The following is a 24218-nucleotide window of genomic DNA, read 5'->3' as shown; positions in this document are numbered from 1 at the left end:
ACTTTATAATAAAATCTAAACTTATTAAATTGAATATTATGTGATGGGGCTTCACCGAGCATTAGCTTCTGTTTTAATTCTGTTTTTCTTAAAACAATGCTTCATGCTTCTAAATTTAAACTGTAATGAACATTAGTCCTCATTGCATATAGACAAGCCTGCCTCGGGGACATTGGGCAGTGTGGATATAATCAGGTTATCAGGGATATTCCACACTGCCACAATAAAGACAATGTTGCAATAATTGAGCCCATGGTTTGGTTTGGTTTTTTCCAACACCAAGAACGGACCCTGAAATTTTGGAATCTTATTACATGCGTTGTCATAATCATTTTATTTGGCAGTGAATGAAATCCTGGCAGCAGCTCCTGATTTGCCGTCAAAGTGAATCTGAGAGAGATGCTTGGTCTGTTGCCAATGAGCTGCTCCCACATGTGTCACGTGACTGTGTGCCACGGGGTTTGAACGTGACAGAAGCGCATCACCAGCCCTTTCTCTCAGGGACCTCTTGTGAGTGAACTTTCATCTCTCTGGTTCGTGGCCCTCCTGGTGTAAGAAGCTATGAGCAACTGAACAGATATTGAAAACTGATTGGTTAAGCCAAGTGGATCTTTCACAATCAGGGACCTTTGCCATGTGTCTTTCAGGGTCCTGCTGAGCTAACTTGACAATCAGCTTCTAGAGTAAAGATGGTGGTTTAAAGCCACCACCACCACCCCCTCACGGATGCTGTGTAAGAAAGTTGCCACTCTGCCCACCTGGAGGATCAAGTGCACCTTGAAAAACCTGAGGTACCCCAGTAAAACGATCATATAAATAAATAAACCTGAACAAAAAGACAACTAATGATAATAAGAGCAATAATAATCATAGCCCTTGTTAGGCTCTATGCATTATTTAACAAATGAAGAAGGACCCTGAGTTTGTAACATAATCCATATGTATATCATCTGTGTATATTCGTATATCTATATGCAAATATAAAGATGTAAACAAAAAATGACAAAGCAGAACCTGAGGTCACCATGGGTCAAACAACCTGCAGAGAAGTTTTCCTTTTCTACGTATGGAAGTGTTTGCTCCTGTCTCAGGATGAGGTGGGTCTTGAAAACAGGTGTCCTGCGAAGTTTGGGGGTTTTCCCCCTAAAGTGCTCTAGGTTCTTCTAGAGCCTGCTTGTGTTGAAGACACGGTCATGAGAACATAAATCCATCACTCGATGAATGAGTCGGGGTGCCACAGAGCAGGTGTAACTTCCCTTGGGGGCTTCCAAGGCTGCCACTCTTCGGGAATAGAAAGCCTCTTCTCTCCCAAGAAGCATCTGTTGGTGGTAGACTTTTGACCTTATGTTTGAAAGGGAAAAGTCCTGATTGGCTCCTGAATCTAGAGCAAACCAACTTGTCCCGCCACTGCATAAAACAGACAGGTTCACTCTTCACTGCAAAGAATATCCCAACAGAAGCAAAATAAAAGGTTTACGACATTCATTGGGAAAAACAAGGATCCCAGCATGGCGCCCAGCAGACCTCTTCAGATGAAGTCGTTGCCCACATAGCGCTGTGCCAAGTGGCGGTAGGCAGGTACTCCTGAGGCCAAAAAACAGGGCGTTGCTGGATCCATGTGTCATGAGGCTTGTGGTCTTCCAGCAGGTTTGAACTCTTTCCAATGGACTGAGAATTGCTTCTGTTGTTCCTGCCAGGGTGGCTGCCAGGCTGCGGGTGGCAAACTCGGGGGCGCTGACGTGCTTTGGAGAAGGCAGGGCAGCATCTCACACAGTCCAAACACAAGGACCAGGGTGCTCGAATTCTGCAGCAGCGGAGGGAGGATGCCACGGTCCAAGTTTCAGAATCCATCCATCCCTGAGCTGAAGAATCACATCTCGGCTTTTGATTCCATGCAGCCGCTGCCGGAAAAGGGCCTTCTGCATGGGAAACGTGAAGACGGTGTTGTTGAAGGCCGCGCAGGTCGTGCTGCACCTGGTCCACATTTGTGATGTGAGGGGCCAGGTCTTGTTTCGAAGATGTTAGATTGGGGGCCTCTTTTCATGAGCTTCTGAATCCATCATACTGGTTAAGGTCTTTCTTCATGAAGGCGTTTTCTGACCCTGAAGGTGGTCTCCGCTCATTAACATCCAGAAGGACCCAGGCCTGGGCTTCATAGCTCCCCTTGGAAACTCGAGACCAGCAGGTACCACTTGACCAGCATCACCGATGTCCAGGGACACAGGGATTTTATGAACATTGTGATCGCAGGAACATCTGCCATCCTCATTGGTGCTGCTGCTGGTGGTGTTGGATTTTTTAGATGGGCCCTACAAGAATGGGCAGACCCGTGTCTGGGGGGCGTGGCTGCGTGGATGCAGCCCATGATTCTTCCATTTGCAAAGCTGAATCTGCCCATCTTCTCCCCCGCCCTGCCAGATTCAGTGGTGCCCCGCCCATCAGATTTATCAGCAACAATCAGAAAGATGCACAGGAACCCTCCTAAGAGTTACAGACAAAATTTCTTTAAACGATAATTAAATGAAAAGATAAAAGAATTATAGACACCCCAAAGATTTATTTTTTGCATTTTAATTTTTTATAATTTCCCCCCAAAGATTTAAAAACTAGAATCCAGCCTTTGTTCTGTTGTCAATTTCAGATGTAGGAGCGAAGGGGTGGAGTGGAGTTTACTCAGCCAATCAGGTTGCAGCTTGATGACCTCATTTGGAGGCACTGAGGAGATAAATAGCTCCCTGCAGGCAGGACACATGCTCATCCCCTGCAAAACATTACGGATCATGACCCTGATGGAGCTACGCTGATGCAGTCAGAGCCCTGGAGCTGGAGGAGCCACGTGGAGACCACGCCAGCACTGAGAGGCTTCCACGGCCACTGGATCCACAAGACTCTGCACCCACCGGCCTGTGATCCTCCTGCATTCGGCGTCATTGCATGAGCTGCATGAGTCTGAAGAAGAATTTATAGACTAGTATCAGACATGTGGGCTAATATCAGACTCATGGATTTGATCTGGACTGGGCTGGGCTGTTTTCTCAATATTCATGTGCTCTTGTAGATAAAGCTCTTTCTTAGACACATATGAGTGTCTATGAATTTGTTTCTCTTGTCAACCCAGGCCAACACCCCTTGAAGTTCATTTTGGTCTCTGTGTGTGTGTAGTGGGTGTGTGTTGGGCTGCTCACAGCAAGGTCAGCATTCAAAATCACCAGCCACGCCTCGGGAGATAGACGAAGCTTTCTACTCCTGTAAAGAGGTACAGTCTGGGAAACCCACAGGGGCAGGTCTGCCTCTCACCCCTGCTTGCTTCCTGAAATGCCAGCTCTCCAGCCCATTGGGACCTTTCCTGCTGGTTCTGCAGCAGATGTTGTAGCTTGTTAGTGGGTCTGTATTAAAAATAAATTTCTCTTCCTTTTTTTGTAATAGCAGCTCTCTTGGTCTCTATAACTTTTACACTTGATCTTAGCCAAAAGGCCAAGGAGCAATGGTCTCTGTAACTTTTAAGCTAGTTAATTCTTTGGCTTTAGACAAAGGGCCAGCTCTAGCTTTTTGTATGAGTCTGGGTTGACTCGAGAAACAAATTCATAAACACACACAGGTGTACAAGAAAGACCTTTACATACAAGAGCAGTTGAATATTGAGAAAACATCCCAGCCCAGTCCAGATCAAGTCCATAAGTCTGATACCAATCTATAAAGTCCTCTTCAGACTCAGGCAACACATGCAAGCACGCCAAGTGCTGGGAGATCACAGGCCGGTGGGTGGGAAGTCTTGTGGATCCAGTGGGGTTGGAAGCACCTCAGTGCTGGCAGGGGTCTCCACGTGGCTTCTCCAGCTGCAGAGGTCTGGTTGCATCAAGGTAGGTCCATGTGGCTTCTCCTGCTCAGGGCACTAGGGTCGTTCCATGTGACTTGTCAGCTGCAATGTCTCTCAGGGAGTGGCAGAGAGGTGTCTCCTGCCTCCAAGGAGGAAATACTGGATTTGCCAGAATTCTCAGGAGAAGGCCATGCCCACACAGAGGCCTCATTGGCTATGACCTGATTGATAAGCTAGACTCCACCCCGACAGTCTTAATCCTCAAATGGACAAACGACTATCTATCTACCACGCCTTTCTCTGAGTATCATGATCCCCTTTTACCTAGTTTCCTTTGATTTCTTGTTCCCTACAAACCTCACCTCCCTCAATAAATCTATTAATTAAAGGTCTCCCTTTGTCTCTTGTAAAACCTAATCCCCTGAGCATGCCCTTCTGGCTCACACACTAGGTGTGAAACAACTAATTGTTGAGATGTTAAAACAAAGTGGATTTCACTGAACCACTGTAGTATTATATAATTGTTTATCAATGTGGGAGGATTAAGAGTGAAGGGGTGGAGTCTAGCCTGTCAATCAGGTCATAGCCAATGAGCCCTCTGTGTGGGCGGGGCCTTCTCCTGGGAATTCTGGGAACTCCTGTCTTTCTCTTTAGAGGCGGGAGACACACTCTCTGACTTCCTGGGAGACACTGCAACTGACAGGACACATGGAGCTACATTAGTGCCCTGAGCTGGAGAAGCCACGTGGAGACCCACACCAGCGCTGAGATGCTTCCACCGCCACTGGATCCACAACACTTCCCACCCACTGACTTGTGATCTTCCTGCATTCGGCGTCATTGCATATGTTCCGTGAATATAAAGAGGACTTTATAGACTAGAATCAGACATCCTGGCTAATATTGGACTTATGGACTTGATCTGGACTAAGATCTGGACTAGGACTGGGATGTTTTCTCAGTATTCAACTGCTCTTATGTACAAAACTGCGATAGTCTGGGTACTTTAGAGAAACAAATCCACAGAAACTCATATGTATAAGAGAGAGTTTTATATAAAGGTTAAGTGCACGTCAAGAAAACATCCCAACCCAGTGCTGCCCAAGCTCACAAGTCCAACATTAACCCATATGTCCAACACCAATCCACAAAGTCCTCCGCCATTTCACAAAACACACGCAGTGATGCCGACTGCAGAGGGAAAGCCGAGTCAGTGAATGTGTACGCATCTCAGCACTGGAAGGGGTCTCCACACGGCTGCTCCAGCACTCAGGGCTGCATCGAGGAAGGTCCATGTGGCTTCTCCTTGGGGATGTTTTGCAGGAAGTGAGCCTTGCCAGCTGAAGCAGGGAACTGGCTAAGGCAGCTGCACCCTGGTCCGACCATCACAAAGCAAGAGACAAGAGAACTAGACAGTCGAGACTCACTGAGCCGTTTATCTCTCGCCCTTCAATTAACCCTGCATGTGTTTATCGGCCAGGTTGGCACAATAAACCTTAACTCTCTCAAGCTCTTTCTTGTGCACATATGCCTATGAATTTGTATCTCTCGTCCACCCAGACACCCTACAGCCAGAAGAGAAGGGAGGACATCGTTCAGGAAGTCAGCACTTCCTTTAAGAAAAGGAGCTTCAACTCTAACACAGTCGTGTTTGTGCCAGTTTCTGGGTGGAAAGTGGCAACATCCTGGAGACAAGTGCTGATAAGCCTTGTTCCAAGGATGGTCAGGAAGATCGTGCCGAGGCACGGCACTGCTGGATCCTCTGGATTGCATCCTGCCACAAGCTCGACCACCTGACCAGCCCCTCCCTTTGCCTGCCTCCCCAGTATGGCTGTGAAAATGGTGGTGTCAACCCTGGCCCTGCGGGCAGGGTGGGAACCGGTGTTCTGAAAGCTGGCATGCCGGTCCCCTTTGTTCCAGACTTTATGACCCAAGTCGTAAAGTTTTTTGGCAAAGCACCATGAGTCTCTGAGTGAAGCTCTGGGCAAGGGACAAGGTAAACTTCGACATCAAGAGCATCTCTGCCAAAGATGTTCCCTGTGGCAATGTGGCTGGAGACAGCAAAAACAACCCACCCGTGGAAGCAGCCGGCTTCCCTGCTCAGGTGATCCTCCTGAAGCATTCAGGGGACATCAGGGCTGGATATGCACCCTCGCCGGATTGTCAACCTGCCCACATTGCTTCCAAGTTTGCTGAGCTCCAAGAGAAATGCATCGCCATTCTGAGAAGCAGCTGGAAGAGGGCCCAGCATTCTCGAAGTCTGGTGGTTTTTGACATGGTCCCTAGCAAGCCCGTGTCGTGGAAAGCTTCTCTTGAATGTCCTCCTGGGCCGTGTTGCTGTCTGCTACATGAGACAAGCAGGTGCCTGCCGTGGCTGTTACCGAGGCAGTGGACACACAGGCTGCTGGAGCCGGCAAGGTCACCACGTCTTCTAAGGGTCAGAAGGTGACGTCAACATCACCCCCCACACCTGCCACCCCGGTCTTAGTCGGTGGTGGAAGAGCTGTCTCAGAACACTTTGTCTCGATTGGCCTTTCAAATTTTTTAAATTTCGTGAAAACAAGCTATTCATTTGTAAAATCGATAATGCTCTGACCAAACGTGTTTCTGCATGGAAGCCCGAAACGGTGGCATCCACTTGCCTCGGAATTTTGGAACCCGTTAAAACAAAGTTTAGCGAGGAAAGAAAGGAAGTACAGAAAGAATTTCAGACTAGAACGAATTTAAAATGTGCCCAAAGGGAGATCAAATGGTACGGTGCCACGTTTTAGCATAACGGCATCTGCAGTGATCCGCTTTTGAAGGCATCCTGCAGGATAGCAAGGCTGCTCACATGCCTGGTCTGTGGCCAGAAGGGAGTCACTAGAGCGGTGGTTCTCAACCTGTGGGTCGCGACCCCGTTGGGGTTCAAACGACCCTTTCACAGGGGTCGCCCGATTCATCACAGTAGCTAAATGACAGTGGTGAAGTAGCAACAAAAATAACTTTATGGTTGGAGGGGGAGGAGGGTGTCACCCCAACACGAGGAGCTGTATTAAAGGGTCTCGGTGTTAGGAAGGTGGAGAACCACTGTGCTAGAGGCTGAATACATGTATGTTTCCCCTTCACCTTCTAAAAATTGGAAACAACTTTAAAATGGGTCAAAAGGAAGATCCAGTGGTAAGACCTTACATGTTAACCTGTCTCCAATCATTGATGTACGATGCACTGATTAAAAAAGTCTCTGATAACATTCTTCAACTATGATCAGAGGGGATTTACCTGAGGAGATCCAGGTATGGTAGGTATCTAATTTTATGTCAACTTGAAGACAGATCAAAGTGTGGGGATCCAACCTGTCAATCAGCTCACAGTCTGAAGGTGCCACCTTGTGGGCATGGCCTTCTCTTAAGGAAGGTGCTGGGAACCTCGCCCTCTCTCCTGCAGGCTGACCCTGGTTGCTGTCAGAGCCCTGGAGATGCTTCCACCACCACCTTTGGATCCACAAGACTTTGCAGCCGCCGGCCAGTGATCTTGCATTCTGCATCATTGCCTGTGGCTGCATGAGTCTGAAGAGGGATTTATGGATTCACCCTGGACTTGGGGACTTGAATTGGACTGGGCTGGGATGTTTTTGCCATGTCTCATTGTACTTCTTGATAGAAAGCTCTTTCTTACACAGAGATGTGCGTTTCTGGTCAACCTGGCCTGAGACACCACGTGTGGGCCCAGCAGATGGATTTTGGGCTTCGACTGTCATCCACAGGCTTCTGCAAGCTAGGTGTTCACAATTTAAGCGCTTAAACCATTCCCTTCTTGGAGCATGATTTTATTATTTACTATCCTTGGATCCCAGAGCCTGGTGTGCTTCTGTGTGGACAAGGTTGATGCCCCCACTTGGACCCAAACAAGCTTAAGACTCCAGACGCGATTCCTCCTGACGGCCGGGCACCCCCTAGTTTCTTTACCCTTCTTCGCTATAGCACCCATAGGGCAGCACAATATTCATGCAGAGCAAGGAAATGACTTACTTAAAGAACATGGCAAAAAAAAACATCAACTCACCCAAATTGGCAAATACCAATTTTCTGTGCTCCCCAATGATGATATCTTTAATTGCTGAAATATGAGTTTGAGTTAATAGTTGGGGAAAAAAACAACTGTTTTTTTCTCCATATTTAGAGGGGATATGGCCATCTGGGGCCACATCTGTACGGGGAGTAAGTGAACCCCACCATGAAGAGTGAGACCCCCCCCCAACCTGCTTGTTTCCGCACGGAAGCCCGCTACTGTGGCACCCACTGCCTAGAAATTGGAAGCGGAAGTGTGCGCGCCTGCCCCTCCCCGGTCTACATCCGGTCACAAGGACGTCGCCTTTCAGTTCCCCGCGCAGTAAAGGAAACTCAGACGCTTCTCTGTGTTGCGGCTCCACCTCAGCGCAAGCGGAACCACGGCGCCCCGCGGGCACCCGTTACAGCGGTCTGCGTTTCCCACCCGGACCCCTTTCCCGGGTTCACCCATTGGGTCAGAGACCGGAAACGGAGCGGTGCCTTCCGTTGGGCCGCCGAGACGGGCCGCTCCGGCTCCAGCGGACGTTTCCCGAGTCCGCGCGCGCCCGGGTGGTGGCTCCCGGGTCCCGGGTCCGAGGGCGCTGCCGCCCGCTCGGTCTCCGTCCTTCCGGGTCCGGCGGCAGCTGCGCGTCTCGGTGCGGCCGCAGTTAGCGGCGTCCGCGGGGCGGGGGGCCGGGGGTGAGGGCGGGGCCTGCGCCGCGTGCGTGCGTGCGCGTGCGTCTGCGTGCGTGTGTGCGTGCTCGTTCACGGAGCTGGGGCCTGCAGAAGCTGCATCACCTGTTCATTCATAGAAATGATTGCAGCAGAGAAAGTGCGTGCGTGTGCATTTGTGTGCGTGCGTGTGCATTTGTGTGCGTGCGTGTGCATTTGTGTGCGTGCGTGTGCATTTGTGTGCGTGCGTGTGCATTTGTGTGCGTGCGTGTGCATTTGTGTGCGTGCGTGTGCATTTGTGTGCGTGCGTGTGCATTTGTGTGCGTGCGTGTGCATTTGTGTGCGTGCGTGTGCATTTGTGTGCGTGCGTGTGCATTTGTGTGCGTGCGTGTGCATTTGTGTGCGTGCGCGCGCGTGGGGAGGGAAGGAGGTGGAGGGAGGGGGAAAAAGCTGGTCCCCAGCGCTCAAGTCGAAAGACAATGAGTTGAGAATGAGGAAGGCGACCGCTGCACGGATGCGCTCGACACGACGGGTGGGTGGATGGGATGAGCGTCGTCCGCGCCGCCAATACAATGATTTTTTAAAAATTACAGCACAGCCGAAGGGCCTTCACTGCGCGCGCGCGCACACACACACACACACAATTGCAAATTAGAGCTGAATGCATCAGGAGGCTCTCCCTGTGTCTGCCTGGGGGTCAAAGTTCCACAGGTGAATTCGGAAGTTTAACATTAACCCCCAGGGGGTTGCTTTCTGCAGGGAGCCAGGCTCCAACGCCCCATCCTGAGGCGGCCTTGGACGCGTAAATCCCCCCTCTGCCCCCGCCTGCATGCGCGCATTCCGGGGGGGCTTTGTCTCGGGCCTGGGGAGGAAGCCACGGGCATGCACGTCCTGCTTACTCACCCGTGTCCCTCTGTGCAGCTCTCCAGTGAGACCCAGTCCAGTCCGGGGACCCCGGGAGGACCGCCCGCCCGCCCTCGTGCACCCCGTAAGCCCCAAGCAAAGACTCCAACGTCCGAGGGCCCGTGATTCCGAGCATCCCTTACCTGCCCGGCCCCCTCCACCTGCCCGGCCCCCTCCACCTGCCCGGCCCCCTCCACCTGCCCTGCACCCTCCACCTGCCCACCTGTGGCTTGTTGAGGCTGGGTGCATGGGAGCGCCCTGCTGATTGGCCGGGAGCAGGCAAAAGGGACTCAGCCCCCCAGACGCCCCCGCAGCGGAGTGCTCATACAGCCCTGATCACAACATATCCATCCATCCCTCGGGTCAGTGTTTACATCTTTAAATATATATATTTTTAATATTTACATCCTAGAGGGCATTTTACACGGGAGGGGGCTGCAGTCTCTGCTCCATCGCTCATCCCTCCGTGTTTCCTCCTTTTTTCCCCCTTAAATACTTTTCCTGGGGGTCGGACAACTCAGGTCACCGTCCATACAGTGTGTCGTGCACATTTGCACACAGGCCTCCATCAGCATTTTCAAAGCATTCTCTTCCCAGTGGAGCCCCTGACATCCGCTCCCCATTGCTCCCCCCTCCCCCCAGGCCCTCCCTCCCTCCCTCAGGAACCCTCCATACGTTAGAGATGATTATTTTCGTACCTTGCATCGTCCTCGTCGCCCCTCACCCACTTTTCTGTTGTTCGACCCCCAGGGAGGGGGGTCATCAACGCTGACAGTTCTGAGAAGGTCCATCCGTGGACATCGGGGTTCGTTTACTCGGGAATAACCCGGCTCTGCACCCCTGGATTCGCACGTGTTTTGCACGGCACAGGCTGGCCTTCGAGACCGAGTTTAAACAAAAATACGTAGCAGTTTAAAGGACAACAAAACGGAGTCTGTCTCGCTCACGTCCCTCGAGTGATCGCCAGCCTGGGCCTGGGCCTGGGTGCTCTGAGCCGAGTGACCGTCTCCTGCCCAGAGCGTGAAGACGAGCCGGGGTCTCGTCCTGCTCACCGGTTCCTTGAACCCCTCATTTTATTGGGGGCTCGTACAGCTCTTATCAGAACCCATCGGTCCCTCCATCGTGCCAAGCCTAAGCCCTCGCTGTAGCTCCTGTGTCGGGCACCCCTGCTTACAGGTCATTTAGCCGAATCTCTAGTTTCCTGCTTCTCCCCGACTCTCGGATCGGCATCGACGGAGGAGCAACGGACATAATTGTATGGCTGGGGGGTCACCACCCCCGGGGGGTCGCGGCGGGAGGAAGGTTGAGAACCCCTGTTTTAAAGGCGTCTGTTGCATTCAGCCAGTCCTGCCGGAGCCCCTGCTGTTTGCAGGCTCACAACCACAGGCTCAGTGGTCACGCCCGGGGGACTAGTGTGGACACCTGCTTCTTCTTCTTCATAAGGTGGAGTTGGGATCAGGATAGTGGGGGGCAGAGGGAGCATTTAGGAACCAGAGGAAAGTTGTATGTTTCATCGTTGCTGCCCTGCACCCCGACTGGCTCGTCTCCTCCCTGTGACCCTTCTGTAAGGGGGTGTCCAGTTGCCCACAGATGGGCTTGGGGTCCCCACTCTGCACCCCCTCATTCACTATGATGTGATTTTTTTGTTCTTTGATGCCTGATACCTGATCCCTTTGGCACCTCGAGGTCACACAAGCTAGCGTGTTACTTCCGTGTGGGCTCTGTTGCTTCTGAGCTAAATGGCCGCTTGTTCACCTTCAAGCCTTTAAGACCCCAGAGGCTGTATGTTTCGATAGCCGGGCACCATCAGCTTCCTTCCCCACATTTCCTCGTGCACCTGTTTGCCCTCCGTGATCGTGTCGGGAAGGAGCGCGTCGCGGGATGCCAGGCTGTTAGAACAAAGAGCTCTTGACTTGAGGGGGGCTTGAGCGGAGGCCCAGTGTTATGTCCGCTTCCGACGCTTCCTGGGCCAGTTCAAGAGGAAAACCCTCCCAGCTCAGCTGCTCCGGGACTAAGCGTCTGTGGTTTAAATGACAGCATGTTCTGCGACAAGATGTTGTCCAGCGCAGCGCTGCGCACACGCGTGTCATGGTCACGTGTTCCCGTGCGGCTGGCACGAGGCAGGAAGGGCAGCTGTCTTCCCCTCAGTGGACACCAGGTGGTGCTGCTCTCCTTTCTGCAGATGCTGCCCCTCCTTGTCTGGGGTGACTGTGCGTGTGTGGGGGGGGTGAGTGTGGGGGGGTGTCAGTGTGGGGGTCTCAGTGTGCGGGGGGGGGTATGACTGGGGGGGTGCATGAGGTTACAGCTGTGTTTGTGTGTATGAGTGTGGGGGTCTTAGTGTGTGGGGCTGTGGATGTGTGATTGGGGTGCTTGGGGGTACGGCTGTTTGAGTGTGAGAGGTGTGTACGAGTGTGGGGTCTGAGCATGCTGGGGTGTGTGGCGGGGTGCATGTGGGGGTGTGAGTGTGGGGGTGCATGGGGTGTGTGTGAGTGTGGGGGTGCATGTGGGGGTGTGAGTGTGGGGGTGCATGTGGTGTGTGTGAGTGTGGGGGTGCATGGGGTGTGGGTGAGTGTGGGGGTACATGTGGGGTGTGGGTGAGTGTGGGGGTACATGTGGGGTGTGTGTGAGTGTGGGCGTGCATGGGGGGGGGTATGAGTGTGGGGGTATGAGTGTGGGGGCGTGGAGGAGAGTGTACTGGTAGACAGGTGCTCCATGTCCTGAAATACTGAGAGTTCTGGGAGGATGTTCGTGTCCGGCATCCTGCGGCTCTTTGGCTTTTCTGGCCTTTGTTTACCTTAGAAAGAGCCCGAGGCTGGCAAGAGGCGTGGCTTTGTCAGCGTTTGGTCGCTCCCCTGTGGAACGGAGCCCTTCCCGCACAATGGCTAAGCCCTGGGCTGCTAAGGAGCCTCCCCCAGGAGGATGGGCTTATCTATGGCCGTCAGGAGTTACTGTCTTAGGCTCTCGGCAGTTAGTCCTGCCTCGTCCTGCAGGGTCTCTGAGTCAGCATCTGCTTGCGGGCAGTGAGTGGTTTGGGGCACCATGAACATTCTTCATTCCCCTGAAGAAGATTCACCCCTCCCACCCCCAGCTGTTGTCCCTCTCACCGCCTCATCTTGCCTGTGGGTGAGTGTCACCCTCGGGTGCAAACAGGAAGCTTTCCGCCGCCTCCTGGGCTTGTCCTCCTGGGGATTGTCCTGGGGCTTGTCCTCCTGGGGATTGTCCTCCTGGGGCTTGTCCTCCTGGGACTTGCCCTCTTGGGGATTGTCCTCCTGGGCTTGTCCTCCTGGGCTGGTCCTCCTGGGGCTTGTCCTCCTGGGCTTGTCCTCCTGGGCTGGTCCTCCTGGGGATTGTCCTCCTGGGCTTTTCCTCCTGGGGATTGTCCTCCTGGGCTTGTCCTCCTGGGCTGGTCCTCCTGGGGATTGTCCTCCTGGGCTTGTCCTCCTGGGGATTGTCCTCCTGGGATTGTCCTTCTGGGCTTGTCCTCCTGGGGATTGTCCTCCTGGGCTGGTCCTCCTGGGCTGGTCCTCCTGGGGATTGTCCTCCTGGGCTTGTCCTCCTGGGGATTGTCCTCCTGGGATTGTCCTTCTGGGCTTGTCCTCCTGGGGATTGTCCTCCTGGGCTGGTCCTCCTGGGCTTGTCCTCCTGGGGATTGTCCTCCTGGGCTTGTCCTCCTGGGGCTTGTCCTCCTGGGGATTGTCCTCCTGGGATTGTCCTTCTGGGCTGGTCGTCCTGGCCTTGTCCTCCTGGGGCTTGTTTGGTGGGGTGTCCGGGTGGGTCTGTAGGAGGCTGTGGGTTCCACTGTCCGCTCACAGAAAAGATGGTCCAAAAGAGAGGACATGTCTGCTTCCGCCTGCTCTCTGACGTGCTCGTCACTGAGAGGGAAAGAGGCTGCCCCGGCTTGTGTCCTGCGGGTGGAGGAAACACCCCCGGGTGTTGGCAGCCCTGCAGAGAGCGTGCTCCGGGGGGACGTCGGTCTCGTTTGGTGACCGGCTGCTGCTGATGGCCACGCGGTCTAGCAGACGGCGCTGAGAGACAGAGCCGCACATGGGTCCCTGTGAATTCCCCGTGTCCCTGAGCACCGGCCGTACCCGGGCTCTTGAGCTCAGTAGCCTCCGTGTGGCCTTGATGCAGAGCGTGTGCGTGTTTGCAGGGCTCCGTGGCCGTGGTCTTCAGCCAGGAGGAGTGGGCTCTGCTGGACCTCGCTCAGAGGAGACTCTACAGGGACGTGATGGTGGAGACGCTGACCCACCTGGCCTCCGTCGGCGAGAATGCCTCTCTCCCTCGTTAAAACCCAGGATTCTCTGGAGCAGGTCTCCTCAAACTCCGGCCCGCTGAGGAAGTTCACCTGCCCGCTGGGTGTTTTTGCAGCCGCTGCCTGTCCTGCTTAGCAGCCAACTCATCCCGGGCCCATAGGAATTTGTTGTTTTTGTTCATAGTTTTTTATTTAAACTATAGTCCGGCTCTCAAACGCTCTGAAACTGGCCCCCCGTTTACAAAGTTTGAGGACCCTGCTCTGGAGCTTGTACTAATGAAACGGGAATGCCCCGTGAAAGGGCGGACCTTGGCCTTGGGAGCTCACGTCTCCATGAACGCAAAGTGTGTACGTATGAGAAGTGAGTCTTCGTGTCTGTCTTCCTGTTTTTATTTTTATTAGTCGTTTCACTGGGGGCTCCTCCGGCCCTCAGAACCACACGCGTGTCCCTGGCGTCACACGCCTGTGCACACAGGTTGCCATCGTCCTGGGAGAGCTTTTTCTTTCTACCTGAGCCTTGGTAGCAGCTCATTTCCCTCCCTGCCCTGCCTTCCCTCCTCCATGAACCCTTGATAATGAAGTCTTTATGATTTTCATGTCTCACCGTCTGCTGTCTCCTTCCACCCATGTCCACCCCCTGGGGCAGGGCTATGTGTCTGCACACCGAGCATTGAGATTGGTCCCCCCTCTGTCCCCACCTTCCCCCTCCCTCCCACTAATGTTCCCGAGCGGCTTGTCTGCCCGGGATTCCGTGGGTCGGGAGCTCTGATCTGTCGGGGCTGTGGAAGTCCCTCCTGGGGCGCACGGCTGTACAGGATGGTCCCTGCGCACCCCTGAGAGCTAGAGGAAAGCAGACGGTGCTGAGAGATCGGGGAGGGCGTGTTTTTCATTTCAGCTTCTGGGCCACAACCTGAGCTCATCTGTGCAGAGACAAGCAGGGTGCAGACTCCAGTGCACACTGCCGTCTTCAGTTCTCCTTGCACGAAGGTGAAGCCCTCCGACGACGCTGTAATAAACCTTCGCTCCATTTTAATACGTGTGCGACTGATTGTGTTCACTTTAGGGTGAATATTTGTCTGTCCCCCCCTTTCTCCTCACTGGCTCTCAGAGCCTGGCACATCCTAACCGATGTCGATGTTGTTTTCTGTTTGTCAGCTAGAACTCCTGAACGCTTAGCATTTAAACTTCATAATACAATTAACAAAAAATAAATACGATTCGCAAAAAACATATTTACTTTCCCTAAGGGCCACCTTCCGCCTGATTCTACGTTTCCCCACCCGTGCTCTACGTCACTGTTCGGGTTTGGGGGCTTGGGTGAATGTCTCCTTTACACGGTGTCCCAGGACACGCCGGCACATGGTCGCTGTTGTGTCCGCCGTTAGTCATTCAGTCCCGGGCTCTCGCTTTACGGTTTCCAGTGCAGACGGGCCTCGTTCACACTGCAGAACCTGAAGCCTTACCTCGGCCTCCCGAGTCAGTTCCCGGAGTTCAGTCCATGCAGGGCAATCCCGGGCGATGCAAGGACACGGAGGCACCAGCGGCTCTCAACCCCGGGAATGAGGTCGCCGTCGTGCAGGCCTTGGAACGGCCTCCTCCCAGCACAGCGTCCACGACACGACACGACACGACCGCCGACTTTCCTAAGGCTCCTGCCTTTCGCACCTGCCCTCCTGCCGCGCGGCCGCGGGCCGACAGGTGGGGATGGACCTTGGAGCGCTGGCCTTCCCCACGTGGCCCCGCCCTGACCACCCAGGGGCTGCACTGCAGCCAAGCCGCCCACCCGATAACAGGCTGCCCGGGCCCCGCCCACCCGATAACAGGCTGCCCAGGCCCCGCCCACCTGATAACAGGCTGCCCAGCCCCGCCCCGCGGGGACCAAGCAGAGGACAGGAGCAGGTGAAGGACCAGCTGCCTCCAGCCGGGAGTCCCGCCCCAAGCTGACCTCAGCCCCGCCCCCCAGAGCCCCGCCCCCGGCCCAGCACCAATCCCGCCCCAAGCTCAGACCCCGCCCCACCCCTGTAGCCCCGCCCATGACCCGGCACCAATCCCGCCCCTCCCCTGGAAAACCCCCCCCCCGGCCGACCACCAATCCCGCCCCGAGCTCAGACCCCGCCCCTGTAGCCCCGCCCATGGCCCGGCACCAATCCCGCCCCGGAACTCAGACCCCGCCCCTCCCTGGCAGCCTCGCCCCCGGCCCATCACCAATCCCCCCCCCAAGCTGACCAGCTCCGCCCCCAGAGCCCCGCCTCCGGCCCAGCACCAATCCCGCCCCGGAGCTCAGACCCCGCCCCCGGAGCCCCGGCCCAGCACCAAACCCGCCCCGACCCCATAGCCCCACCCAGGGCCCAGCACCAATCCCGCCCTGAGCTCAGACCCCGCCCCCGCACCAATCCCGCCCCGTCCCCATAGCCCCGCCCATGGCCCAGCACCAATCCCGCCCCAGAGATCAGACCCCGCCCCCTCCCCGAAGCCCCGCCCACGGCCAGGAGCAATTGCGCCCTAGAGCCCTGCCCCGAAGCCCCGCCCCTAGCCCCACCCCCGGAGCCGGGTCCGAGCCCCGCCCCAGAGCCATCACCAATCCCGTCTCGAAGCCCCGCCCCCGCCCCGCCCCCGGAGGCAGCTCCAGGACCATCAGCGCACACAGGAAGGGCGTCCGGACCAAGCCCCCGCCCCGGCGGCCCGAGAGCGTCCAGGGCCCCGCTCTGCGCGCGTCCCCACTCACCGGGACCGGGACCCCGTGGACTCGCCGCTCGGCGGCTCCTCGTCGCGGCGCTGTGCTCGGGGCCCCGGGGAGGCGGGGCGGATCCGGGGGGACGGGGCCGGAGCCCGCGGACGGCGGCGTGCGGGGCACACGGGTCCCTCCCGCGTGGTCTACGCGTAGATGCCGACAACAGGAAGGAAATCCCTGCTTCCGGTTTCTACACCGTGTGGTGCGTGCGGAGGTCTTCCGGGCGGAAACACAGGAGCCAGTTCCATGGTTCCGTCGTTCCCTCCTTCGTTTAGGCCAGCCCTTGGCCGTCTGTATTTTACCTGCATCTTGGAAAAGCTTAGTGGTGTTTGTGTGGTTCGTTTTTGTTTATTGCAACGCACGAGGGAACTCGAATGCAGATTTCCGAAACCAAAGACATCCTTGCGAGAGGGAAAACTTTTATTTGGCATCTGTTGACTGTCCCCTGGATAAAGGGCTTATAAATTGCTCATGAAGAAGACTCAGTTACCATCGTGCCCCAAAAGTTCTTGACAAGGAGTCTTGCCCTTTAAGGGAATGAACCCTGAGTTTGCTAAGAATTAATATTCTTGCTAAGGAAATGGACACCAGGCTTGCTAAGAATTAATGCTCTGTTTGTAAGGGAATGAGCCTTCTGGTACGAGCAGAATAAACATGGGCCTCGCGATCAGAAGCCCCGGTAAATGTCTCAGCTTGACGTCAGACCTGGGTGAGTGTCCACAGACAACTTTCCCAGATTGACAGTCTGAGATTACACTCGGGACACACTGGCACAGAATGGTAGCCTGAAAAAAATTAGAAATATGTCCGAGACCCAGCAATGAGCTTAGTGGCTCTGTTAGGTTTCTCTCTCCGGCCTAAATCTCAGCCTCGGTCCTTAGCTCCACGCGAGAAAGATTTCACGCCGAAGCCGGGCTCGTGATCCAAGTGAATTTAATGAAAGTTCAAAGAAGCATCAGGTTTTACGCGGCACCCATAGGATTCCTTTGGCCATGCGGCCTGGCAGAGACTGCTCCGGGACGCGCAAGGATCTCTCCCCTCCCACGAAGACGACCAGATCGCCCAAGCAAGGAGAGACCAAGAGCCCAAGAGAGCTCTCCTTTCCGGTCCCTGCCTTTTCAAGGGTTCCCGGGGGAGGCGTGGTGAACGGCCCCAGGTCAATTCCATTGGCTGAATTGCAATCACCCGACCCAGGTGGGCTGCTCCAGGTGTAACGCCCATCCAAGCCCACAGGCAGGAAAATCCAGCTTTTGTCTTTTGCTGGCTCTCCTGGGCATGCGTAAATGGACTTCCCAATTCCCTAGGCTAAGCTACCTAACAGCTCCTCCCCTCCCCTCGGAATGTGCCCTGTAAACACAGGGAAAGCTCCCCCAGACCAGGGTCTGTACACTGCAGCTGGAAAGGAGTATGTGGCTCTTTTAGTGTGAGCACGTTCTGAAGTAAAATTGAAAATGGAAGGGCAAAGAATGTACAGATGTGCTTTATACAATTGATGTAAGCATGGATTGTGATAAGAGTTGTATGAGCCCCCAATAAAATGATTGAAATATATATAGATAGAAAGCTAGATAGATAGATGTTTCTTGAATAATTTTTAAATTATTTTGAGGGACAGGTTCAGCTGTTTCCATTTCAGAATTTGGCCCACCCCTGCCTAGACCATGTCATCCTCCACACGATCTCATAGCAAGTGAACCTGAGCAATGGTTAAGGTGTCCCCTCTCACTTCCAGAGTGGGGTTGCTTGTCTCTTGGGAAGTTTCCAAGATTAAATAAAATGATGGCTTAACCCTTTGCTGCTACCTGTGTGCACTTGAGTGTGTGATTAAAAAAGATGACCAGTTCATTCACGGTACTTTGCAAGGAAAAGTAGAAGCAACTTAAGGCTAGCTAAGAGAGGAAAGATGTGATTCCTGGAGGGATCATAAGCCTCTGCGCGGTTACCTCAAGGCAAGACAGGCCCCAAGGTCATTCGGCCTGATTGGGAACACATATTTCCCCTCATTCTTTTCGTCAAAAATGTAGAGCAGCCTCTGAATGTAATTAGCAAGTCTGCGCATGCAATGGAGGTAGGCTCTTTCATGGAAGCAGCAAAGCTCAAAAGGGAACCATGGCTAACTTACTCCTCACCTTACAAATTCAGATAAGATCGCACCTCCACACAATCTTTATCAAACACACCCGGTGCACAGCAGGGCTCATTGGGGAAATGCAAATGCTGGAAGACTAAGAGGAAATTGTGTTCTCTTGCTTCTCCCAAAGCTGAACACCCCCGTCTGCATCACAGTGCAGCCAGCTGGAGGCACCGATATCACCTGACTTGTGCTCAAGCCAGACGCATTGCCCCAGAGTGCACGCATTACCAGCAAACCGCCCTTCAAGAGGGACCCCTTGGAGCAGACCAGCCAGATCATTCCAGTGCCCCCCGGCAGATGGAAGTCACGGACAGGCCCTCTTTTGGATGCCTAAGAGCTGTGTGCGTTACTACAGAGGCTTCCTCAGGATGCTATGGGTGTCAGGCAAGCCTGGCGAATCCACAGATGTCATTAGCCATCTGCTGCCCTGCTGCGCTGTGCCGTGGACCCCAGTACATTTGAAAATTGACTACAGCCTCAATTACACTTGCGATTTCCCAAATTTTGTGGAGGTTGAAATGTTCACCATACTACGGGCGTTGCTTATAGTCCTCAACGCCAAGCTCTCGTTGAGCGCGTGCTCACGATTCTAATGCCTCGATTATTGAAACAGAAGGGGAATCAGGAATGGCAGCTCTGTATCGGACAAACTTCATTTAGCCTTGCTTACTCTTCACTCTCTACCTAATGCAGTGGTTCTCAACCTTCCTAATGCCGCGGCCCTTTCATACAGCTCCCCATGGGGTGGTGACCCCCAAACATAACATTATTTTCACTGCTATTTCGTCGCTGTCATTTTGCTACTGTGATGAATCGTCATGTAACGATCTGATAGGCAGCATGTATTTACATTGTTACTAATTGAACACAATGAAAGCATAGTGATGGGTCACAAAGACAATGTGACTCTATGTTGTGAAATATGTATTTCTAATGACAAATAAACTGTTGTCTTGAAGCACGGTGTAGCATGGGTAACAGTTTTCACGCCGGGTACTCGTAGGTGGGCATCTGCATGTGGCTGCAGACAGATAGGTGAGTGGTGTCTCGGTTCCTAAGACCACGGGAAATATATTTTCCCATGGTCTTTGGAGGCCCCTGTGAAAGGGTCATTCGACCCTCAAATGGGCCCCAACCAGTGGAGACTCTTGTAACAGGAGCAGGTGACTCTAAAGCTAGGAAACAATGACCATACACACACCAGGTAACTTGATAAATAAGAGCAGGCGTGGAGGGTGGCCTGTCAACCTGGTCACAGCCGGATGCTGCCTCCTTGAGGACCTGCCCTGCTCGTGAGGATTCTGGGAGCCGCCGCCCTCTGCTTTGTCTTCCCATGGACAAGCCACCTGGAGCCATGCTTACACCTGTGAGAGCCCTGGAGATGCTTCTGCCACCACTGCATTTAGAGAGCAGACATGTCGTTTCTGTAGTCCACTTGAATTTACAACATAAAAGGGGAAATTCTGAGAAATGGATGACTTGGAAGGTGTTCTTGACATGTTGTCTGCAGTCCAGGTCACGGGGATTAGCCGACCAGTTCTAGTGGGGAGACATCCTCACAGCCTCAAGACCAGGGATAGTGCCCAAGTGTCATTTCTTCCTGGAAGAAAGTTCTGTCCATGAAAATGCTTACATACCAAGCTACTCCGGGCCTGGCTTCTCACGTACATAGGCAGTAAAAGCCTATTTCTTTAAGAGCAGTCAGCCTCCTTTGTTATTATTCCCCCCACTTATTCTTAAAGAGCCATTCCCATCTTTTCACTGGCGCCATTCAATCAATGGCAGTGAGATTTAAAAAAATAAGCTCAAGGTTCATGCGTGCCGAAATGGCATTTCTGAGAAGGTCATTTGTTTCTTTGACTGAATCAATACTCTGAATCAATGTATGTTATTGTCTTCTTCCATGCATGTGCTGATGGGTGTTTGCTTGCTTTCTATTTGCGGTCATTTTAAAAATCAAGACAGTCAACAATGTTATAATACACGTTTGTGAGGACCTGATACCAAGGGCTCAAGTAGAAAGCAAATGTTTTGAAAATGATGATGGCAACAAATGTACAAATCTGCTTGACACGATGGATGGATGGATGGGTTGTGATAAGAGTTGTCTGAGCTCCTACTAAAATGATTTATAAAAAAACACATTCGGTTCTCTGCCACGTCTATCCTGCTTCTCTTTCTGTAACAAGACGTCTATAATCGTGATAAGATTGAAGTTCTGGACATATGGACCTAATTATGCCCAAGTGTGCTTAAGTGTCCTGCACAGCATGTTGTGTCTTCCCCTGAGGAAATGGTGCCGCCTTTGCCTGACACTCGCCTCCAATGTCTCTCATGCTCTTCACGCCGATCTCCACCAACAAGCCCTTCAGAAACATCTGTGACCAAGGAGGACCAGCGGTCATTCTTCATGAACCGCAGCAGGATACGTTCACAGGGCAATGTTTCTTAGCCATCTGAATTTTGAGAGCGTGGCACGTTAATTCACGTTAATGTTCATAGGGACACAAAAGAATGTCTACAGGACACGGGCGGAAAATACTTCCCTCTGGACCCAGAATGAGGTTGACAGAAAACGGTCCTTAGGAGACATCAACCGACCCCATGGACTATTCAAAGAGCCAAAGGTATGACAGCACCATGACCAGAAGAGCTTGCTCAGGTGAGCGAGAACAGGTGTCCTCAAGGCAAAAGACACCTTTTCAAGTTGCTTTCTGTAAATGGAAGAAGCCCAAGTCTTCGAACCCCCACTGTTTTTACGTCTTTCCTCGCTTCTCCCAGACTGCAAACGGGCAGAGCTGACACGACACTCCCAGAGGAACCCATCGCATGAAGGGAGACATCACACAGCAGTGGACAGCTCTCTGATTCTCAGACAAGACCTTCAACTTCGGGACCTCTGATCATAAAGAAGTGTCACGCTGATGGCAGTAAAATGAGACCGTCAAACTTGCAGTCAGCACAGGAAAACGCTCTAGAGCAGTGGTTCTCAACCTGTGGGTCGAAAGACCCTTCCACAGGGGTCTCCCAATTCGTAACAGTAGCTAAATGACAGTGATGAAGTAGCAACGAAAATCATTTCATGGTTGGGAGGGGGCGTCACCACAGCATGAAGATCGATATTAGAGGGTCACGGCATGAGGAAGGTTGAGAACCACTGCTCGATGTAAACTCAAGTGCATTAGAGTTGATTAGAAATGAATAAAGAAATAAATCAACTTGACCAGTTAAAACTATGTCAGCAGATCTCCCTGATGATGCACGCTGGGTCTGATCCGGCTTCCAAAATGTGCTGTAAGTTTTGGTTTGTATTGTTTTGTTTGTCTGTCTGAAGGTGTATCTCACAGGTGTTGTGTCATTGGGAGGGAGTCACCCTCTGGAGTTGTGCTACAAGATTTTCCAAATGTCGGTATATGAAACCCAGGATCGATGAACCCATAGAGAAAGCAGGTAGAATAAGGGTTTTGGGGGAGAGGGAGGCACAGTGGTGGAGGTGGAGTGAAGGGGAGGCAGTGTTAGGGAAGGTTTGGAAACGGATTGTGGCAGCAGTTGTTCACTTCTGCTTGACAAGACTGAAATATGGAATGATATATTAAATCCCATTAAGGTTTTTTTCTGAAAAAAAGAAAAATATCATGGTACCATTGAAAGGGTATTATTCAGGAAATATAAGATATTGGTTGTCGGTAAAAATATCTCTATGTCTCAATAATTTTTAAATTGCTGTGAGGATTAGAATTGGCTCTTCCATCTCAAAAATTGGCCCAGCCTTGCCCTAGACAATGTCGTCTGACAAGTCCAGAAGGAGACCTGCTTCCCACTATCTCCAAGCAAGTGAAACTTACCTTTGCTTCAGGTGTCCTCTCACCTCCAAAGGGGACTTGCTACCTCTTTTGAAGTTTCGACCATTTAATAAAAAGGTGGCCTCACTCTTTGCTGCTGCATGTGAATTGTATGAACAAAGCATATCTTGGCTCCATACAAACCACACGGGTGGAACTTGCTAGTTCCATGTGGTTAAATTCATATTGTAGTGTGTGTGTGCAACTTTTGTCGTCGATCTGTGATAGATTTATTGTGCCTACCTGGCCAACAGGAACGTGTGAGATTAATAAGGCCGCAGTTTGATTGGAGGGCTCAGCGAGCCCCACCTCCTCTCGTTTTCTGGTCATCGGACCAGCATGCAGCTGCTATTTCTGTCTCAACTCATGAGCTACACTACGTGGCAACCTGTGGACCCTGCCACTAGAGGTGGAGGTTCCTTCAAGACCTGCTTTGCCACGTTGCTGATGTGTACATCGCTTAACCTTGGGACTGTTGGAAACCCGCCCTGCTGTTTGCTTCCTGTGGCCGGACTGCCTGCTTTACTCCACTGAAGACTCAGCTCCCTGCTTCCTTCACCTCGGACCCAGCAGCTCTCATGCGTCAAAGGACTTCCAGTATATTAACTGTTCCACGGAAGTGAGTTGAATTGGGTCCTCTGTACTGCTGTGTAGACTAATTAGCTGTTATATTCCTTCTTGCTGTATATATCTATCCATATATATATATATATACACACACACACATAGAGTAATAAGTGTCCTGGTTTTGTTTCTCTGGAGAACCCTGTCTAACCTAATCAGCCTTTACGTCTTCTGTCATTCAGTTCACCTTGCTGTGTCTTCTCCCATGAAACACAGAGCACTTCTTTCCCAGTGTTGGTGAGACTGTACACAATCTGTGTGCCACTTCATTAGCTCCTTCCCTTGTTTGGTTGTCATATGGTGATTCACCTGGTCTTGTGCTTACCTGCTCCAAGGCAAACCCTCTCTACAACCAGATCCCCTTAAGGTCGGTCAGACACCTGATCCTCGAGAGCTGAGTACCCATGGAACAAAAGCCAAACAACTTAGAGAATTCTAAACATTTTCTGTTAGGTGCAACTGAATCCTTTTCCTAGAAGACCAAGGGGAAAAGGTCAGATGGCTAAGTGGGAAATACCAATGTTCTCAGCTCTGAAGCCTGCCCGGTTGCGGAAATCCGAATTTCAGTTTATCCACGCATTAAGAAAACCTGTCCCTCCGTTACGGAGGAGGTATGGCTGGCAATCGCTATGCCCCATAGGGTCGCTCTGAGTGGGGAATCAACTGGATGGCAGGGTGTTTATGTATCATTGGAAATAACCTACACGCCAGGAGGAACCAGTAAGCATCGAGGGTTCCCCCTTTCGATTACACAATGAAGTCCTCCTCGTTTACGAAAGCCTTAGAAAATGGGAGCGGAAGTATTCCTCATTGCTTTGGGTATATATGACCCTGTGTCTGAATCGGGCCCCAGTCCCGGGTATGAGGGCCCTGACCTGCCCAACTGACTCGTTCATCTGGATGATGCCTCTTATGTCTTTAGATGGTCTCTGTCTTCTACAGCTTAATAACATTTTCCTTATATTTGAGATGGGATACCTTTTGTACCTTAAAACAGCCAGGATCGTGACCTTTAGTATGATTTTCTTTACTCAAGTACCTCAGATGTGCTTCTACCTGGATGTTGTGACCGGATGGTAAGACCTCCAGACCAAACAAGTTCCCAGTCCTGCCTCCCAGGGACTGTGTACGAGGGTTTCCCATGCCATCAATATTGTGGAAGCAGACCACCTTATTTTTCTCCCAACGAGCAGCTGGTGGTTTGAATGTCTGACC

General features: G+C 52.5%; 1 pseudogene; it reads right to left on the bottom strand.

Moving 5' to 3' along the window:
- Positions 1-776: 776 nt before the first annotated feature.
- LOC142435014 (mitochondrial nicotinamide adenine dinucleotide transporter SLC25A51-like) lies at positions 777-8528 on the bottom strand (annotated as a pseudogene).
- Positions 8529-24218: the final 15690 nt, after the last annotated feature.

Source organism: Tenrec ecaudatus, chromosome X (genome assembly GCF_050624435.1).
Source record: "Tenrec ecaudatus isolate mTenEca1 chromosome X, mTenEca1.hap1, whole genome shotgun sequence".
Lineage (NCBI taxonomy): Eukaryota > Metazoa > Chordata > Mammalia > Afrosoricida > Tenrecidae > Tenrec > Tenrec ecaudatus.
The sequence above is the reverse complement of the archived record's forward strand: the minus strand, read 5'-3'. Positions and strand labels throughout refer to the sequence as shown.